Raw genomic sequence first — 6,778 nt, 5'->3', positions numbered from 1 at the left:
AATCTCCCAAAAGTTTATGTCGAATCATGGAAAAGAAGGCTTCAGGTTGGAAAAAAAAACAAAACAAAAATAAAAAAACCAATGATCCTTAACTTATAATTGCAGTATACTTATAGTGTTAGTCAATACTTTCTGAAGTATGAGAAGAGAAGGAAGACAGAAATGTGAAAGATGTCAGGTCTCTGGAATTTCTGTAGTTGTCACTTCATGTTATATTCTTCCTTAAAACTTGCTTTATTAAAACCCTCTGGGTGGATATTAGTTGGACTGTTCGGTAACCTTACCCAAGAAATGAAGCTGAGGGCTGGGAGGGTGGCTCAGTGGTAGAGTGCTTGCCTTGCATGCATGAGACTTGGATTCGATTCCTCAGCACCACATAAGCCAAAAGAAAAAACCGGAAGTGGCACTGTGGCTCAAGTGGTAGAGCGCTAGCCTTGAGCTGAAGAGCTGAGGGACAGCACCCAGGCCCACAGTTCAGATCCCACGACCGGACCCCCCCAAAAAAATCTTTGGGCTGGGAAGGTGGCTCAGTGGCAGAGCACTTGCCTTGCATGCTCGAGGCCCTGGGTTCGATTCCTCAGCACCACATAAGAAAAAAGCCGGAAGTGGCACTGTGGCTCAAGTGGTAGAGCGCTAGCCTTGAGCTGAAGAGCTGAGGGACAACGCCCAGGCCCAGAGTTCAGGCCCCACGACCGGACCCAAAAAAAAAAAAAAAAAAGAAATGAAGCTGATTTTAGAAGGCTGATGATTTGGTAAATAAAGGAATAATGAGAATGAGCACTGATATTGTCACAGAATGAGCCGACAAGGTTCATTGCTGAACAGCAAAACAAAGCAGTTTCAAGTCCGATGATGCACATTCGAACATATATAGATAGATACATATATGTATACATATACAAACATACATGAAAATGTATATATCCAGTAGAATATAGAGAGAAAGTTCGTGTGACAATTATTAAACTATATCAAACTGGTTGCAGGAAAGGTCCAGTAAAATATCAATAGTTTAGCATAGATTTTGCATAGATTTGTAAAGGATGAAAATTCTTTCCTCATTTTATACTTTACAAATATCTTTAGTACGTTTAAGTTTTTTTATATTGTAGTTGGAGCACCTATATAATGCTGAGAATGGAATTACATAAAGTATGCAACATGAATAGGCCAGCCAGTATAGGAAAGTTCATGAGATTCTTATTTCCAATTAACCACCAGGAGAAATGGAGTTCCAGTTCAGATTTTATGTAGAGCACTGGCCTTGAACACAAAAGCACCAGTCAGGCTGTGAGTTTAAGCCCTAGGATCTACAGAAACAAAAACACAAAATATAACTTTGAGTTAGATATTTTATAATGAAGCGTTTTTATGTACTCTACATTGTTAGAAAGACTAGATTTCTGTGTTAGCTTTATAACCTATCATAATAAGTGATATTGTCCATTTATTAAGCAGAAAGGCTTACTCAGATTTATAAGTTTGAAGGTTTCAGTGTAAGTGTATGTTCAGTTGGTTTTATTGCTTTGGTGGCCTGTGACAAGACAATGTCAAGGTGAGGAGTATATCAAAAAGAAATGTTTTTGACCTAGAATGATTAAAAGAGAAAAGAAGAAAGCAGATGAGTGTGCATGTTCTCAGAGGTTTCACTCTGAAGAACTTAATCTCCATAAGAACTATTCAGGTATTCTCCACAGTATGGGAGGAAATGGAAAGTCATTTTTCTTTAACACATAGGTCTTTCTGGGGCATTCTGAATTCAAATGGCAACATCCTCACCAATGATAATGAATTGTCCAGGGGTGGAATAGATATTGCTATAAATTCCAATCAGATCTCAGCAGACTAAATATTTTATGGAATCCCTATTAAAATATTTTCTTGCAGACTGACTGGGTCTTCATACTACATATTTGTATATCTGTGCGTATGTGTGGGTTTGAATAAACTAATACAGCAATGTAGCAAATTAAAGTATTAGTAAGGCCTTTCTCTTCTCATATCATGAAAGCCTGCCACAATTCTCAATCAAATCCCATTCAAGATTCAAACATTAATGCTCTCTCAAAAGTTCTGTATGCAAACCCAGGTACATTCACTTCATTTAAGTCGGCAATGATATATGAAAATTTTAAGTCTACCATGGAAAAAAATTATATTAAGCAAAGTTAGCCAGGCCCAAAAAAACTTAGGTCCCATGGTTTCCCTTAATTGCAATAACTAGTATATGTCTGAGTCATGCAGAAAACGTCAGATAAGTTGATGTTAGGAAAATGAACCCTAATATATGTATTCAAATGTTTTTTTTTTCTTTCAGGTGATTGTTTCTAACACATTTATAAGATTATTTCTTTGTTGCTTTGTATGTCCCTCCCCCATGGTATAACCCCTGCTTTCACTGTATTTGAGGTTGGTATAATTTGAGAAGGGGAAAGGAAAAAAGAAATGTTTAAATTGGGGTACAGGTGGATCCATTCCAACAATGAGATGTACAAGTCGTTATATGGAAAAACGAACTTTACAACTTTGGTGGGGGCAGGGAGGAGGATTGGATGGAGGGGCAGGGGAGGGAGAATGGGAAGGGATGGGAAGGGGAAACAAAGGAGGAGGCTAGAATGCTTGATAAGAAATGTACTCATTATCTTGTCCATGTAATTATAACCCCTCTGTACATTATTTTCACAATATAAAAAGAAAAAAAGAAAAATTTAAGTCTTCCAATTACCTTGTCACCAAGGAAACATGTACAATATTTCCTTAAAAAATATCTAGATTGTAGAACACTTTAGCCAGAAAATTGAAGGAGTATACATTATAGGATTTAATTTAAATATTTAGTCACTGAAATGTATATTCTATATCCACAACTTAGAGCCCCTTCAAAATACATAATTGCAAACCTCATCTATTACCATCTTCCGTGAAGACAGTCCTTGCTGAAAACGAACCAAATGTGGTAAACCAATTAAAATGTACGCCTTTGTCAAATGCTGTTGTTTTAAAGCATGGAAGTGATAGAACAATTAATGCCAGTGAACAGCTGGTTCTAAGGAGTATGGAAAGTGATTACTTTGGACTCTAGGTGGAAAAATCCACAGATGTTTCAGATTGTGCTTCGTTTTGGCATTTGTGAGATATATTTTGGAAAGCACAAAATGAATGAAAGCATGTTGTTTTATAAAGATTTGCTGACTGACAAACCAGGGAAAGAAAACTTATTGAAATGTTTCAAATGAGAAGACAGACAATAGGGTGGGTAAGATGTGGTATGCAGCTTTAAATACAGACTGAAGCAAACCAAAGAATGGGAAATTTTTTTCCTTAAAAGCTTTCTGGGTGTATTGTGCTATACACTATAATGATGAAATGATCATTTCTATGGAAAAGTCATGAAAAAACATTGTCACCTCTTGAATTTCTTTATAAAGTGAATCTTAATTGACAAGAATGAAGAAATTTAAATATGTTAATAAAACATTATCAAGTATTACTTTAATTTTTCATTAAAAGTTAAAGCAAACTGACAGACTATTAGTCCATTAAGATTTATGTTTCCTGTCATATTTATTTTCCTTTTGTTCCTCTTTTTTGGGTGGTGATATTTTTTTCAGAAAGGCAACATAGTCTTAACCATTACTCACAAAATTTATGCTGTCAGAGAATCAGAGTTTTTTTTTTTATTAAATTAAGACAATAGTAGGCTCATTTTATGCCAAATCAAAATATAAACACCAAAACATTTTTCACTAAAAAACCACTCATAAAAGATCATGAGGGGGAAAAGGCTCAGGAGGACCGGTATAATCCAGGCGCAGGAAGAAAAGCTTAGGAAAACACCTGAACATGTGGCATCCCAATGCATGGCAGCCGGTGCAAAATGCAAGTATCCCTTACATGGGGTGCCCTGGAGGTTCCAATCCTGGGTGTCCACCTCCTTTGTGCCCACAACCTGTAAATCCAGCCATTCCTCCTGGTCCTGTACCCGGGTGTCCCTTTCCTCCAGGACCTCCCCAGGGGAACCCAGCTTTCCCTCCATGTGGGCCCTCTTACCCTGTGCCACAGCCACAGTATCCAGGATACCAACCCTCAGGTCCTTACCCACCCCATGCCCACCACCTGCACCTGGCATATGTCCTGTGAATCCCCTGGCTCCTGGCATAGGCCCACGAGCCCCAATGGACAAGAAAACACTGAAGAAAATGAAGAAAACACATAAAGAGATGCACAAACACCACAAGCATGGCAAGCATTCTTCCTCTTCCTCCTCCTCTTCCAGCAGTGACTCTGACTGAACTCAGGGCCTGGACCCTCCCCTCAAGTCTCACCAGTTTTGCTCTCATCAAGCTTCTGCTGTGGTGTTGTACTAGGGGGAAATTAGCCCTCTGATCCCCACCCCACCCTCATCTGAGCCTTACCCTGCTGTTCAGCCCTGACTTGCTAGGGAAATGGATAAAATATTTCTGTGGGTTAGTAAAGACCATCTCCTTCCTGGTTGATCGATCTTTTGTTTTCTTTTTCTTTTTCTTTTTTTTTTTGGTTCGAGACTGGGACTCCAGCTCAGTACCTAATGCTTTTAGTCATTGGCTAGCACAATAAAAATTGAGCTGTGCCTCCAATCTCAAGAGCTGAAGACTTTAACAGAGGAGGAGTTTTTTGAAGATGGCGAAACCTGTGAGCTAAATGCTGAAGACAAGTTTAAATTCTGTAAAATGTATTTTTTGTCCTTCCATTTCCGTTTGTAATACGTGTGGTTGGTGGAAATTTCATAATGATAAAAAACCTGTACTTTTTTTTTTATAAAGGTAGCATACTAGGATCATTTAAAGCTAGATATGTTCCCAGCAGGCCTCCTAATGATTTCATTAACTGCAAGGCTGCCTTGATTCAAAGCAAGAGTACATTTGGTTGATGAGCTTTCTGGAAATGTAATCTCTACTCCTTAGCTGAACATGCTAGCTCAGGTCCTACTCTCATTTTCCAATTCTCAGTCCAAATAAAGCTATTTTTTTCTGGTCAAAAAAAATCATGAGGATTTGGGGGAAGATGGAGGAGGAGAAGCTGGAGGGTAAACAAGCTCTTACATAGAAAGCAGTTTTAATGTTCCAGTGAACAGTCCTAGGTTAGAGAGTCAAACCAAGTGTGCCATCACAGTAAAGAGAGTTTGGCCAAAGAGGGAAAATCCAGGCAAGATGACAGATCTGAGCACTTGCCAGGAGCCACAGCTGAGGTGGCAGTTGGGACAGCGCCAGTGGCTGTAGCCCTCATCCCTACAGAGAGAGTCCATGACAAAGGCCCCAGATGTGGCCGGTGAGCGGATTCTACTCAACACCAGCAAGAACTAACAAGGAGCAGATATCTTCATCCTGCAGATCACAGACCAGAGACGACGCAGGAACCAACACTCTGGCATGAGTAGAATCCTGACATGCTCACTCCTTCTCAGGGTGCAGAGGAGGGAAGGCCACCCATCCTCCACTACCAGAGATCTCCATCTAAGATACTGACCTCCACAGGGCTGAGCAGATAGCTCCAACTCAGGCCTTGGAAGAAAACAAGAGAGTCATTTAGTAGGTCACAGGAAGTAGACATGACCTGCCAGGCTCAGCTCCACCGAGGGGAATGTCACCCCACCCAGCCAGTAGAACCAGTGTCCTCAGAGGAGTGATTTCCTTCACAGGGTAAACAGAGACAGAGGCTGCTCCTTCCTACAGCAGCCTAGACAAACAATTGAAACTCAGTAAAAACAAAAACAAAAACCCTGAGAATGTTTTCCATGAGTGTTTCAGGAATTTCCCCACAGGGAAAAGCTACTATTTGCTGAAAAGCCTCAACCCTACCTCATCACGGCATTTCCACACTGAAGGAAACAGCCATCTCCCTCTTTTGTGATATTCAAAGCAGATCTCCCTTCCACGGAATAGCCTGGGAAGAGGATCACAAAATCCTGGGTAAAGCAGAGCATTTTTCTGCCAGCATGAAAATAATTGACTTAAGAAACCAGTCAAGCAAAAGGAAAACCAAACACCACAAGCACACCAGAGACTCCACCAAGAGACTGGTTATGGACGCAGGGGAGATACAGGGTCTTTCCATACCCCACACCCCAAAAAAAACACAAAAATCAAAGAACTCTTTCTTTAACCTTTTTTTCAATTTTTATTTTTTAAAAAAATGTTTGATGTTAATTTTTTTCTCATAATTTTTATTTCTGATGTGTGTGTGTGTGTGTGTGTGTGTGTGTGTGTGTTTGTGTGTGTGTGTGTGTGTGTGTGTGTGTGTGTGTGTGTGTTTAATCTCCTTTGACATTTTGGTCCTTTTTTATTGTTTTCATTTTTTCTCTCTCTTTTTTGTTTGACTTAATTGCTGTTCAGCTCATCCCCAGATACATACCTGTGGTCAATTATTAAACCTTATCCCCCATTGTGTACATACTTAATCCTGAAATTTATTACTCGAGTCAAAACATCTTAGGCTTAATTTCTATAATAGCAGTATTATCTCTTTATACCAATATAATTTTCAATTAACTAATTTTAATTTTCTTTTATTTTTTATTTTTTCATATTTCCTTTCTATCCCTCCTCTCATCTCATCCTATCCTTTTCTTCCCTCAATATCATTTCTTTAAACTTACATAATTTTGTGTTTCACTTCTTAGATTTAAATTTTTGTTTATCCATTTTTTCTTTATTTTTAAAAAAATCTCTCTCCTATCATTCGGTCCAATCAATTTCCCTCTCAGAGATTAGGACTTGTTTAAATTCACTCTTTTTTAACC

At 38.9% G+C, this 6,778-nt stretch overlaps 1 pseudogene; it reads left to right on the top strand.

Moving 5' to 3' along the window:
- The first annotated feature begins 3,843 nt into the window (after positions 1 to 3,843).
- LOC122101209 lies at positions 3,844 to 4,292 on the top strand (annotated as a pseudogene).
- Positions 4,293 to 6,778: the final 2,486 nt, after the last annotated feature.

This window comes from Dipodomys spectabilis, unplaced genomic scaffold (assembly GCF_019054845.1).
Source record: "Dipodomys spectabilis isolate Male_0828 unplaced genomic scaffold, ASM1905484v1 ptg000640l, whole genome shotgun sequence".
In the NCBI taxonomy this organism is placed as follows: domain Eukaryota; kingdom Metazoa; phylum Chordata; class Mammalia; order Rodentia; family Heteromyidae; genus Dipodomys; species Dipodomys spectabilis.
The sequence above is the reverse complement of the archived record's forward strand: the minus strand, read 5'-3'. Positions and strand labels throughout refer to the sequence as shown.